This window comes from Cricetulus griseus, chromosome 7 (assembly GCF_003668045.3).
Source record: "Cricetulus griseus strain 17A/GY chromosome 7, alternate assembly CriGri-PICRH-1.0, whole genome shotgun sequence".
Classification (NCBI taxonomy): domain Eukaryota; kingdom Metazoa; phylum Chordata; class Mammalia; order Rodentia; family Cricetidae; genus Cricetulus; species Cricetulus griseus.
In genome coordinates, this window is record NC_048600.1 from 87,401,460 (window position 1) to 87,416,814 (window position 15,355).

The 15,355-nt window shown below is 38.0% G+C and overlaps 1 non-coding gene across 1 annotated transcript; it reads left to right on the top strand.

Annotated features, from left to right (window-relative positions):
- Positions 1–2,047: 2,047 nt before the first annotated feature.
- Trnak-cuu lies at positions 2,048–2,120 on the top strand. Its single transcript has one exon. It is a non-coding gene; the product is annotated as a tRNA-Lys (tRNA).
- Positions 2,121–15,355: the final 13,235 nt, after the last annotated feature.

Here is a 15,355-nt window from a genome sequence, read left to right on the forward strand (position 1 = left end):
ATCAGCCTTTTCAGAGTTGAGAGCAGTAGCCCATTGGAAACCTGAGAATGTGTCAATGGTATGATGCACATATTTCAAATTTCCAAATTCTGTAAAGTGAAAAACATCCATTTGCCAGATCTCATTCCTCCGAAGGCCTTTAGGATTACATCCTGCTGGCAGTGGAGTTTGGTTATAAAAGGAACAAGTAGGACAGTTTCTCACTATCTCCTTGGCTTGTTGCCAAGTGATGGAGAAGCCCTTCTTTAAACCCCTGCTATTTACATGATGCTTTTTATGAAATTCTGAGGCTTCTAGCACAGTGCCAATCAATAAACGATCGATCTCATCATTGCCTTGTGCCAGTGGGCCTGGCAGACCCGTATGGGATCTGATATGCGTAATGTACAGTGGGTTACTTCTGTTTCTGATTGTTTCCTGTAACTGCAAGAACAACGAGGTTAGTTCAGTGTTATCAGGGACAAATTCTGCAGTCTCTATGTGCAAGACGACTCTTTCTGCATATTGGGAATCAGTAACTATATTAAGAGGTTCTGTAAAATCCATGAGCACCATAAGAATTGCATATAATTCTGCTTTCTGTACAGATGTATATGGACTTTGAACTACTTTACTTACCTCACCTGCTTTATAACCAGCCTTACCTGTTTTGTTAGCATCAGTGTAGAAGGTAAGAACTCCAGAAATGGGAGTTTGTCTTACAATGCGTGGAAGAATCCAAACCGTCTTTTTTATGAATTTAATTCTGTCGGTTTTGGGATAGTTGTTACTAATTGTTCCCAAAAAGTCAGTGAGAGCTATTTGCCAATATTCATTATCCTTCCATAGGGAGGAAATCTCATCATTAGTTAAGGGTACTATAATCTCTGCTGGGTCTTTCCCAGTCAACTGACGAAGTCTTAATTTGCCCTTTAAAATCAAATCAGAAATCTTTTCTATATACGTCTTTAACTTTTTGTTCTGCTTATGTGGCAAGAATATCCATTCCAATATAGTGTCTTCCCTCTGCATCAGAATCCCAGAAGGGTATTCTCTGGATGGCAAGATGACCAGAATGCAGTCTAGATCAAGGTTTATCCGATCTACATGCGCATCCAATATTCTGTTTTCTACCCATTGTAGCTCTTTTTCCGCTTCAGCCGATAATATTCGTGGACTGTTTAAGTCCTTATCACCTTTTAGTGCCATTTTTAAATGCTTTAAGTCATGTCCTTCCACACCAATGATCGTCTGTAATTGAGATATTTCTCCTAGTAGCTTCTGAAGACTGTTAAGAGTTTGATAACGGTCCCTTCTAATTTGTACCTTTTGAGGTCTGATTCTTTGTAAGTCTATCTTATATCCTAAATAGTTAATAGAATCTCCTCTTTGTATCTTTTCTGGGGCAATTTGTAAACCCCATCTAGGCAGAACCTCCTTCACCATAGTAAACATACGTTCTAAAGTTTCCTCATTAGAATCTGCTAAAAGAATATCATCCATATAATGATAAACAAGAGATTGTGGAAATTGTTTACGAATTATTTCCAAAGGTTGTTGTACAAATTGTTGACACAAGGTAGGGCTGTTTAGCATCCCCTGAGGTAAAACTTTCCATTGGTATCTCCGAACTGGTTGTGAGTTATTAAGAGTTGGCACCGTAAATGCAAACTTTTCTCTATCACTTTCTTGTAATGGTATAGTGAAAAAGCAGTCTTTAAGGTCAATTACTATGATCGGCCATCCTTTAGGTATTAAGGAAGGCAATGGCATTCCAGGCTGTAGAGCACCCATAGGCTGAATTACCTTATTTATGGTTCTCAGGTCTGTCAGCATTCTCCAGTTACCTGACTTCTTCTTGATGACAAATACAGGAGAATTTCAAGGGCTGGTAGATTGTTCTATGTGACCAGCCTCTAGCTGTTCCTGTACTAACTTTTCTAGAGCCTCTAGTTTTTTAGAGGTCAAAGGCCATTGCCCTATCCAGACCGGTTCGTCTGTAAGCCATTTTAATGGCAGGGCCTTTGGTTCCTCTAAAGGCCTGTCATTTGTATTTAATGTCTGTACAGCCCGGCTAGCTCAGTCGGTAGAGCATGGGACTCTTAATCTCAGGGTCGTGGGTTCGTGCCCCACGTTGGGCGCCAGATATTGGGTTATGGTCTCTTTATTTCCAAGCACAACCGGGTGTTACACAGGCCAGAGCTAGGTTAAGAACCCAGCCAGCACAGCCAGAACAAAAGAGAGAGCGCGGTCCCCCGTGCAGTTCTTTAAGAAGCCCCTCTTACGTCATCCCGGCTTTCCTTCACCCCGCCCTTATGGGCGAGTCCCCAGGTCCACCTGGTACCTGCCCCAGGACTATTGGGCGGGGCTAGGGTTACTCCCTACACCTCCTGGCAGTTTTTCTAAGATGACTGAGGTCTATTAAGGTCCCTGCTTCAGATACTGGTCACCTTTATTCATTATAAGCACAGGAAATAGCAGTAACCGTAGTCAACACTTTCTTACATGGCCCCTTCTAGCCATCTCAGGACCCAAGAGGCTCTGATCCCAGAGGAGACTAGATTCCGCATAACTCATTAAAGATACAGTAATTACCAAGAACCTATCTAGGACCAATTTTCTCAGTCCCCTGAGGTGTTGGCTGATATTGGCCACCAATCACTCCTGAACATACTTGCAGGCAATATAGAAATGAGGAGAACATCAGTTCATACCTACCATTTGCCTGTTTATTGAATGGACAAGGATTTATTTGTAACACGAGTTGAATTTATTATGTAGGCTAAGGGTGGGCCATTTGAAAATCACTGAAGGAATTTTAAATGATTTCTGTTTAAAGAAATTTGCTGCTTTGATCTCTACTACCAATTTGTGTTTTTGGAGTTGTTTTCAGAAACCCTTTGTTATTCTCTAAATTTCCCTGGCATGTATAATATACCTCCTCATTCATTTCTCACCTGAGTGACTTACATTACTTACATCATTTTTTTTCAAGACAGGGTTTGTCTGTGTAGCTTTGGAATCTATCACTCTGGAGACCAGGCTGGCCTCAAACTCAGGAGTTCCCATTTATTAATTGTTGATCTCAGTGTCTGTGCTACTGGTGTTATGTTCAGGAAGTGGTCTGCTGTGCCAATGCTTTAAAAGGTATTTCCCACATTCTCTTCTACAGGATTCAGTGAGGGTGAATTTATGTTGAGTCTGTTGATCCATTTGGAATTACATTTTCTCTGTGAAGATAGGTATGCATCAATCTGCAATCTTCTACATATCATCATCCAGTTATGCCAGCACCATTTGTTGAAGATGTTTTCTTTTTTCCATTTTATAATTAAGCTTCTTGTCAAAATCAGGTGTTCATAGGTGTGTGGATTAATATCAGAGTCTTTAATTCCATTCCATTGGTCCACCTGTCTGTTTTTGTGACAATATCAAGCTGTTTTCATTACTGAAGCTCTATATTAGAGCTTACAGTCAGGGATAGTGATGCCTCCAGAAGTTCCTTAATTGTACAGGATAGTTTTGGCTATCCTGTTTTTTTTTATGAAATTGAGTATTGATATTTCAAGGACTGTGAAGAATTGTGCTGGGATTTTGATGGGGATTACACTGAATCTGTAGATTGCTTGTTTAAGTATGTTCATTTTATCCATATTCTCTCCTAGTGTTTTATGATGAAAGGCTGTTGGATTTTTTTAATTTTAGAGGTCCTCTTATTTTAGATATCTATGCCACTGTTCCCTCATCCTCTCATCCTCCAATGCCCCCCACTAGCCCTACAACCCACCCCTACCCACTCCCTAAGGATAGTCAGGCCCTCCACAGGGCACCATCAAAGTTCTTCACATCATTTAGGGAAGGCCCTAGACTCTCTTTCATGTCTCTGGGATGTAATAGTGTCCCTCCATAGGGAATGGGCTCACAATGTTCATTTGTGCACTAGGGATAAACACTGGCTCCACTGTTAGAGGTCCCATAGACTTTCCAGGCTTCCTATATAGCACCCACATTCAGAGAGCTTGGTTCTGTCCAATGCAGGTTCCCCAGCTTTACAACTTGGGTCTCTGTGGTCTTACTAGGTCAGGTCAACTGTTTCTGTGTGTTTCACCAGCACAGGCTTGACTCCTTTGCTCATCCTTCCACCAATTCTGCAACTGGTTCCAGGAGTATGGCTCAGTTTTTAGCTGTGTGTGCCTGATTGTGCTTTGATCAGCTACTGGATGAAGGCTCTAGGAATAGCAACCAAGGTACTCATTAATCTCATGTAGGAGAAGGGCATCAAAGGCAGCCTCTCCACCACTGTCTACATTCTTAGTTGGGGTCATCCCTGTGGATCCCCAAACATTTCCCTAGTGACAGACCTCTCTCCAAACATAAACATGTCTCCCTCTATCCTTTCTTTCACTCCTCTATTCTTCTGTCTCAGTCCCCCTGATCACTCCTGTTTTCCTCTCCTTTCCCCTTCTCCCACTCTCCGCTTCTCACCCTCCTCCTCTCTCCCAATGCTCCCACTTGCTCAGGGGTTCCTGTCCCCCTCCTCTTCTTCAGGGGAATATGAGTTCTTCTCTTAGAGTCCTCCTTGTTTCCTAGTTTCTCTGGTGATGTGGATTGTAAGGCTGGCATTTCTTTGTTCTGTTTAATATCCATATGAGAGTGAGTACATACCCTGATTGTCTTTCTGTGATTGGGTTACCTCACTCAGAATGTTTTCTTCTAGTTCCATTCATTTGCCTTCGAAGGGACATTGCCAAACACTTTTTCCTAGGCTACAATTACCTTGATACCCAAACCACACAAAGACAAAACAAAGAAAGAGAACTACAGATCAATATACCTCATGAACATTAATGCAAAAATACTCAACAAAATACTGGCAAATCAAATCCAAGAGCACTTCAGAAAAATCATCCACCATGATCAAGTAGGCTTCATCTCAGGGATGCAGGGATGATTCAACATAAGAAAATCCATCAATATAATTCACCATATAAACAAACTGCAAAAGAAAAACCACATGATCATCTCACAAGATGCTGAAAAAACCTTTGACAAAAATCTAACACCCCTTCATGATAAAGGTCTTGGAGAGATCAGGAATAACAGGAACATACCTAAAGATAATAAAAGCAATATACAGGAAACCAACAGTCAACATCAAACTAAATGGAGAGCAATTCAACATGATTCCTTTAAAATCAGGAGCAAGGTAAGGCTGTCCACTCTCTACATACCTGTTCAATATTGTATTTGAAGTTCTAGCTAGAGCAATAGAACAACAAATGGAGATCAAGTTGATACAAATTAGAAAAGAAGTCAAACTTTCACTATTTGCAGATGATATGATAGTTTACATAAGTGACCTGAAAAATTCTACCAGGAAAAATCCTATACCTGATAAACATCTTCAGCAAAGTAGTAGGATACAAGATTAATTAAAAAAATTAGTAGCCCTACTATATACAGACAATAAATGGGTCGAGAAAGAGATCAGAGAAATGTCACCTTTTACAATAGCCACAAACAACATAAAATATCTTGGGGTAACACTAACCAAACAAGTGAAAGACCTGTATAGCAAGAACTTTGAGTCTTTAAAGAAAGAAACTAAAGAAGATAATAGAAAATGGAAAGATCTCTCATGCTCTTGGATAGGTAGAATTAACATAGTAAAAACGGCAATCTTGCAAAAAGCAATCTACAGTTTCAATGCAATCCCATCAAAATCCCAACACAATTCTCCACAGAACTTGAAAGAACAATACTCAACTTTATATGGAAAAACAAAAAACCCAGTATAGCCTAAACAACCTGGTACAATAAAGCAACTTCTAGAGGCATCACCATCCCAGACTCCCAAGCTCTATTATAGAGCCATAGTCCTAAAAACAGGTTGGTATCGGCACAAAAAGGCAGGTAGACCAATGGAGTCTAATTGAAAATCCTGATATTAGCCCCCACAACTACAGGCTGTTGGATATTATTGAAGACTTTTTTTCAGCATCTCATTAGATGATCATGTGGTTTTCTTTTTCAGTTTGATTATATGGTAGATTTCACTGACAGATTTTCATATGTTGAACCATACCTGCATTCCTGGGATGAAGCCTATTTGATCATGGTGGATTATGTTTCTGATGTGTTCTTGAATTTAGTTTGTAAGTGTTTTATGAGTATTTTTGCATCAATGCTCATGAGGGAGATTGGTCTGTAATTATCTTTCTTATTTGTGTCTTTCTGTGGTTTGGATACCAGGGTAATTGTAACCTTGTAAAGAAAGTTTGGCAATGACCCTTCTGTTTCTATTGTGTGGAACACTTTAAGGGGTATTAATATTATCTCTTCTTTGAATTTCTGGTAGAAGTCTTCACTGAAATCATCTGGCACTGGGCTTTTTTTGGGTTGGTGACTGTTTCTATCTCATTAGGTGTTAAATATGTATTTAAATTGCATATCAGTTTTTGATTTAATTTTGATATGTGATACTTAGACAGAAAATTGTACATTTTCTTTAAATTTTTCAATTTTGTGGAGTACATGTTTTCAAAGTATGACCTGATGATTCTCTGGATTTCCTTGGTGTCCATTGTTATGTCCCCCTTTTCATTTTGATTTTGTTGATTTGGATATTCTTTCTCTGTCATTTGGTTTGTTTAGATAACGGTCTTTCTTGTTGATTTTCTCAAAGAACCAACTGTTTGTTTCATTGATTCTTTGTATTGTTTTCTTTGTTTCTAGTTTGTTGATTGCAGCCTTCAATTTGGTTATTTCCTGGAATCTACTCCTCCTGGGTGAGTTTGCTTCTTTTTGTTCTAGAGCTTTCAGGTGTGCTGTTAAGTCAATAGTGTGACTATTCTCCAGTTTCTTTATGGTGGCACTTAGTGTTTTGAACTTTCCTCTTAGCACTGTTTTCAAAGTGTCCCATAAGTTGGAACATATTTTGCTTTTATTTTCATTGAATTCTAGGAAGTCTTTATTTCTTTATTTCTTCCTTGATCCAGAAGTGCTTCAATTGAGCACTGTTCTATTTCCATGTGTTTGTAGGCTTTCTGCAGCTTGTGTTGTTGTTGAATTCTAACTTTAAACCATGGTGATCTGATGAGATGCAGGGGTTTATTCCAGTTTGTTTTGTATTTATTGAGGTTTGCTTTGTTGCTGAGTATGTGATCAATTTTAGAGATGGTTCCACGTGGTGCTGAGAAGAAGGTGTATTCTTTTGTGTTTGGGTGGAATGTTCTAGAGATTTCTGTTAAACCCATCATATCTTCTGCTAGTTACTATATTTCTCTCTTAAGCTTGTCAGGTTGACCTGTTGAGTGGTGAAAGTGGGTATTGAAGTCTCCCACTACAAGTTGGTGGGGTTTTGTCTGTGAATTAAGTTTTAGTAATGCTTCTTTTACAAATGTGGGTGTCTTTGTATTTGGGGCATAGATGTTCAGAACTGATACTTCATCTTGAGAGATTTTTCCTGTGACAAATATGAAATGACCTTCTTCATCTCTTTTGATTCATTTTAGTTTGAAGTCTAATTAGTTGGATATTAGGATATCTGCACCGGCCTGTTTCTTAATCTGTTAGATTGGAAAATCTTTTCTTAACCCTGCACTCTGAGGTAACATCTGTCTTTGATGTTAAGGTGTGTTTCTTGTATGCAACAGAAAGATGGACTCTGTTTTCATATTTTTTCTGTGAGCCTATATCTTTGTATAGTTTAATTGAGACCATTGATATTGAGAGATATTAATGACAACTGATTGTTTATTCCTGTTATTTTGTGTTTCTTGGTGGTGGTGGTTGTGTGTGTGTGTGTGTGTGTGTGTGTGTGTGTGTGTGTGTGTGTGTTTCCCTTTTATGGGGGATTTTGGTAATGTGGGATTATATCTTGCCTATGTTTTTGTGAGTGCAGCTAACTTCCTTGAGTTGGAGTTTTCTTACTAGTACTTTTTGTAGGGCTGGATTTGTGGATATGTATTGTGCAAATCTGGTTCTGTCATGGAATATCTTGTTTTCTATATCTATAGTGGTTGAAATCTTTGCTGGGTATAGTAGTCTGAGCTGTCATCCTTGGTCCTTTTGTGTTTGTAGAACATCTATGCAAGACTTTTGGCTTCTAGAATTTCCAATGTGAAGTCAGGTGTAATTCTGGTAAGTCTGCCTTCATATGTTACTTGGCCTTTTTACTTTGTAGGTCTTAATAATCTTTCTTTATTCTGTCCTTGGTGTTTTGATTATTATGTGGTGAGGGGACTTTTTTGGCCCAGTCTATTTGGTGTTCTGTAATCTTCTTGTACTTTCATAGACATACCCTCTTTAGGTTGGGAAAGATTTCTGTAAGGAGAAATCCTGATTAGAGGTACCACTGACCACACCCACTTGGGCATGGTCAGTTATGTAACAAGGGTTTAAGAAGGAGGGAGTTGTGCAAGCAGCTCTCTTTCACCTGGCTAGGCTGTCTGGGAAGCCTTTCGGTGTCTGTCCTGCTCTGGTGCAAACCTGGTCACTGGCTGCCTTGTTCGAGTGCCTTTCCCCAATAAACTACTGTTTATCAACCTATTTCAGACTCCACTTTGTAAAAGTCAATAGTTTTCTTCTATGATTTTGTTAAATATGTTTTCCATGCCTTAGAGCTATGCTTCCTCACCTTCTTCTATACCTAATTTTCTTAAGTTTGGTCTTTGCACAGTGTCCCATTTTCCTGAATATTTTGTGTTAAGCATTTGTTGGACTTAATATTTTCTTTGGTTGATGAATCTATTTCCTCTAGCGTACATTCAACACCTGACATTCTCTCTTCCATCTTTTTTATTCTATTAGTTATGCTTCTGTTGGTAGTTCCTAATCATTTACCCAGATTTTCTATTTCTAGCATTCCAATATTTGTGTTTTCTTTATTGCCTCTATTTCAGTTTTCAAGTCTTGAACTGTTTGAATTGTTTCCTTCACCTGTTTGATTGTTTTTTTCTTGTATATCCTCGTTATTTTTAACGTCATTTTCTTCTGCTTCATCTTCGTTGTGATGTTCAGTTCTTGCTGGTGTAGAATCCCTAGTCTCTGATTGTGTCATATTACTCTTTTATTGTTGACTGTGTTCTTATACTGTCATCTAACCATCTTTCCTCCAGTGGGCACAAGTGGTGCCTGTGATGCAGGAGGTCTCTTTTCCTCCAATTGGTGTAGTTGGGACCTGTGGTTTAGGTAGTAGATTTTCCTCTCACAGTGGGGGTGGGGCCAAGGTTCCAATTTCGAGAGATGTGGTGCTGGATATTTTGGGGAGTGTGGAGGGTGCCCCTAGGTCTCTGGGCTTTCTCACCCAGCGAGGTGGGGTCAAGGCTCCAATGAAGGCAGGTTCAGTAGTGAATGATTTGGGGCTGTCCCCAGGTCTCTGGGTTTTGGTAGGGAGGATCAGGGTATGACATGCTCTGGTTAACAGCCTCCAACAGGTGTTAGGCAGGTGAAGGCCTGTCACTCACCTTTCCTCATGGTGATGGATCCAAGGCTCAGGTGGCAGCAGATGTAGCACTGGATGCTTTGGAGCTGTCCCCAGTTTTCCGGGGTTTAGGTGGGCAAAACAAGGGTGTGACATGACCTGGTTAAGGGCCACCAATGGGGTGGATGGTGGGAAAAGGCACTAAACTCACCTCTCCCAGTGGGGGTGGGACCAAGACTCAGATGGTAGAAGATGCAGGGTTGGGGCTGTCCCCAGGTCTCTGGAGATTCTCACAGAAGTAATGCTAGGACCCTAAAGAAAGAAATTGAAGAGGACACTTGGAAATGGAAGAACCACATGCACTTTTGGGTTGACAGATTAATATTATAAAAATGCTTATATTACCAAAGTTCTCCACAGACTCAAGATAATTCCCATCAAAATTTGAATAACTCTTTAATAAAAGTAAAAAGAATTCTAAAATTCAGTGCAAACACTCCAAGTAGAGAATGCAATCCTAAGCAGAAAGATCAAGGCTAGAAATTTCAGAGCTCCCAATCTTTAATTATACTATAGAGCCATATGAACAAATCCAAACTGAACCCCCAAGACATCTATGATACCAACACACAACTGGACACATAAAAGGGATGGGAGATCATCCAGAAATCAACCTATACACCTAGAGCCACCTAATTTTTACTAATGTATCAAAAACACATATTGGATAAAGGTGCACATTTTAAATAAGTATTGATAGGAAAATGGATATGCACCTGCAGAAGAATGAAAGTAGCTCTCCTTCCTCGCCATGATCAAAGACTTTAGTGTAAGATCCAACACTTTGAAGCTGCTAGATAAAGACAAAACCCAAACACTTCAAGATATAGGTATAGGCAATGACTTTCTGGAAAGGACCTCAAATACCACAGAAAATAACCTGAATAATTGGCAAGTGGTGTTACATGAAAGCAATAATCTTATGAACTGGAAAGGAAATAATAGCACTAAGGGAAAGCATGTGGTATGAGAGAAAACATTTGCCATTTGTACATCTGACTGAAGATTAATATTTAGAACTTTAAAAATTAAATTCCCAAAACCTAAATCATTCAACAAATCCATAAACACACTGAATAGACAGCTCTCAAAGAGGAAATATAAATGGCCAATATAATTTTTCATATATATATATATATATATATATATATATATATGGAAAAATGTTTGACAATTTAAAAGTTAGCCATTAGTTATTTCTAAAGCTTTCAAAATACTTCTAGATTATAATTAACTGCCAATGGTAAAACCATGGAAAATTAAAGCACAGATAAGGTGTACTATTTTATGTCTAAGATACCTTCAAAACTATAAAATGATGATTTAAGAAATTAAGATTTGAATAAAGGCTAGAGATGCCATTTTCTAGACTAGAAACCCCATATTCTTAAGACACTCATTATTTGTAACCTCATTTTGAAAGTCAACAATTTACATTAATATCCTAAAAGAAATTATGTATAAAGTGATAACACCATAATAAAATGTATTTATGAATGCAAACAAAGTCAAAATCAAATTCAGTTTTGGAAGAGAAAAAATCCAGAGGATGCTGAGCCGCTGGTTTTTAGTCTTGATGCTAAGGAAAGAGTGATAATAGAGAACCAAGAATAGTATGTGTCAGACTTCAGACCATCTTACCACAGACAAGATCCACACTTGGTGTGCTGTGGATCAAACTCAGCCTTACACCTGTAGACATATGTTCTACACTGAGTTATACCCTCAGGTCTTGGATTCATGGAGATATGTTTTACTCTGTAGACTAGATGTCTGCTTAGTTTAAGTTTCTATTGCTGTGAAGAGGTACCGTGACTATGGCAACTCTTAAAAAGGAAAACATTTAATTGGTACTGGCTTATAATTGAGAGGTTTAGCCCATTATCCACATTGTGGGGAAGCATGGTGGCATGCAGGCAGACATAGTGTTGGGGAGCAGCTGAGAATTCTACTTCTTGATCTGCAGGCTTCAGGAAGAACTAAGATAGACTTCCTCCAACAATTCTGCACCTATTCTAACAATGCGGCACCTCCTAATAGTGCCACTCCCTGAGAGCCTGTGAGGCCAGTTACCCAAAAACTACCACAACTAGCCTCAAATTCACAGTCCTCCTGCTCCCTACCACTTGAATGCTGGAATAACAGATATGAACTACTCCACTGGGATAGAGCCATTCCTCTACAAGCTATTGCTATTTGAAGAAAATGGAAAGACAGCTCAATAGACCATAGTCTTTCTAACAAATTGTGTTGAAAATTAAGATTCCCACAGGTAAAAGCAAGACAAAAAATGCACTTCAATCTATTTCCATGAAATTCTCTAAAGTAATTAACACAAATGAATCACAGATCTTACCAGTTCTTATAGTACTAAAGGAATTCATACAGTACTTTTCTCTATGTAGTTAGTGAACTTCCAGAGCAAAAGTCAAGTAGTGTGCACAGAAGAATTGAAGTTAATTGCTGTCAACCTGCATCTACTGAGGCTAACTGGATCCAGTGAAAACCTGATTCTGGCAGCTACCAATTAAATAAGAAATGATAGGTTGAATACGGTATGCCCACAGTATTAGTTCTTGAAAGGTGAATTATTCTGCTACTTAATGTAACAGTGGTCTCACTGAATTTTGGATTGGGGCTACCACATAGAAGGTTTTGGTTCTTATACAAACTAATGTACTCAGAGCAGTGGTACCACCCTTCCAGAGGTGGATGATATTGATAACCACAGGAAACATGGATGCTCTGTATGTAACAGAAGCAGGGAATGCTGTGTCTGAAATCTTGGGGAATTCTTTGGGCACCACTTAATATTTTCATGCCCCCAAATACAATTTTAATTCAAAGGACAACAACCATAAAAGCTTAAAAGGATGCAGACACCGAGTGGTGAAAGGGCCCCATTCATAACTGTCAATGGCAAGGGGAACCTAGGAGAAGATATGGAGGGAGTTACAAATGTCACCTATTGGCCAAATGGTTACTTAGAGGAATTGGAAGAACAAGACATTGGGTTATTCTGGTACAATGGAGAATGTTGGGATGTTGGTAGATAAATGGAGGAGAATCCATGTGATTGGAAGTACAGGGAAGATGAGTCCAGACAGAAAGAACAGCAAATGTGATAGCTAGCATGAAAAGATTGTGACTGAGAAGTCACACATTTCTGTGTAGGATGCGTCTATGCAGTGAGTCACATGATAATGTGGAGGTAGGCAAGGAACAACTCTTCTGAAACATTTTGTTTTTGTGCTTTAAAAGAATTTCACTTTCATCCTACAAACAGTGAACATCCATGAAACTTTCAGCAAGGTAGTGATTACCAGATTTTCATCCCAGATAGCCAGGGAATGAAGAAATTGAAACAAACTAAGCATGGAAGCAGGGAATTGAAATTAAAGCTGGTCTAACCATCCAGTTATAATATTGGCTTGTTACAAATTTGGGGAATGGGTTAAGCATAGTTCAATTAGAAAGAGAATCAAAGCTGGACATAACATCATACAATGCAGTCATGGCATTCTGCAGGTGAAGACAGAAGTCTGGTTAGTTTGAGGCCAGTATGGGATTATACAGCAACTCAACCCTAATAAACATTCATATCATCCTCTTGGAGGCTCCAGGAGTTCTTTGAAGAGAGAGTTTGGATTCCTCCCTCCCAATAAAAAAAACTTAAGTGAGGTTTGGGTGAGACCTTATTCATCTGAAGAGAGCAGAACAGAGAAGTAACAATTTTTTGGCAGATCCAGAACAGAGCAGAGCAGAACTGTAACAACTTCACTGGGGAAACTGTAAGAGCAGAGTTGTTACATTGGGGAAACCTTTCCCTCAAGCATGGGTGTAAGCTGTTATGCTTAAAATGACTTTGTGGTATTTCTTGGCCCCAACTGACAGGATCCCTATACATCAGAGCTTGAATGTTTAGAAAAATCTTTACTCACCACTTCTGAGAATGTGTCCTTACTTTTTATACATCTCTTTTCTTTCTATGCCACTGTGTTTTTTCTTTCACCTGATCTATATATAACAACAAACTGTTTGCTTTGTGGTAACAGTTTTGATTTATGTTTGCCCAGGAACTGACCCATACCGGGGCCTAAAATGCTTCTCTATTGTCACAAGAAGGAAGTTGGAGTCTGCTTATCCTCTTGGGAGATGTTCTTTCCTTCCTCGTTACTTTAAACTTATTGTTAAATTTTGCAGACATGCTTTGTAGTACTGCGGTGGTTATTGTATGGAGGAAAGTAAATTTGGCTCAGATTATTCAAATCTGGAGATTCTTCCCAAACTCTCCACAACTTCAGGAATAGGGTGAGTGCCCATTCATTATTTAGTCTGAGCTGCATGAACATCATTGTCTAAGTCTCCAACTTTTGTCCATTTATTTTTTCATTGTTGTCTCTAATTGATGACATCCAAATGATTTCGTAATTCTATAATAGATTACATCATTGCAGTCCAGTCCTCCTCCTGTCCCTACTTTTACTCTCTTCCAGTAGATATCTTCATTGATGTTTTATGACAAGCAAGGAATAGAACTCTTCATCGTCTACCTATGTTTTCTTTGTTCTACATTCTATTTTTTGAGTGCTATAGTCTGCTATTAAGTTGCCTTAAAAACTGTATACTTTTGTATGGATGAAGATGCACATAAACTAAAATTGATTCATTACTCAAAGTCACATGAAAAGAATGTAGATGAACTGGTATTTCACAGCATAAACTTCACATTTTTCTTGAATGAATCAAAAACTAAATGTTTGACATCTGATTCACATATGAACAGCTGAAATGTGGCCTGATTTGAGGAACTGATGAAATATAAATAGGGAAGTGAATTTAAAAGTAAGATTAAAAAGTTTTACTTTGAATGTGATGGATTTATAATGGCATAAATAATTTGAATTACACATGTTACTTTTGAGATTATATATGTATATAATACATACATATACATACATATAAACAAAACTATGATAATAGATTTTGTGGAATATATTAAAGGTAAAATTTCATGACCTTTGATTACTTAATGATGAAATAAAGACAGTTTTAATCTTAACTATATGTATGCTATTGCTTAAGTTTCCAATCTTGAGCCACTCATTTTTGGTATCTTTCCTAGTAGTTATTGTTATTATGCCTTAAGATAAAACACAACACAAAACCTCATGAGGAAGAGAGGGAAGACTGTATCGATGAAAATGTTTTGTGTAAAACAATGGACACTGACAGGGATGTTTATAAATAACTCACAAATGGAATAACACATTGGACATTTGCCTAACAGTCAGTAGGTGTCTGGTAATTAAAAAGGTAAAAAGTACTATTCCAACTCAATGAATGAAAGACAACATTATAAAATGGCAAAGAATTCAACAAACACCTTTTGAAAGAAATCAGATAAATGGCAAAAAATGAGCATATTATAAAATAGTATTTTAATAAAATAATATAAAAATAAGCATCATTAGTCATTTACTATAGATGATAAAATTCTCAGAGAAAACTTCATAAGTACCAACTATGTTTGTTTTAGGTTATGAAATGGAAAATAAGTGTTTTTCATTTCAACTTCACACTTAGACATCTCATCTTTACATGCTGGGCAATTGCTTTCATGAATGGAAGCCAGGTTTTTCTACTTTGAGATAAGACAATTCTATTACTAGTGGGTGAGAAGTTTTAAATATTACACACTTTATTTTGTGATAATTTTTTGTTAGAAATGAGATTGATTGCTTGATTTTAATGATAAATGTGTATATTATACTGGAAACATAGTACTTTTAACAGAATCTTGAGTGCCAATGATGAAATTTGGAATAAAATACCCATTTTAGTGCAGTTTATACATTGTGTGCAATTTTCTGAAATTATCAATTGCAGCTA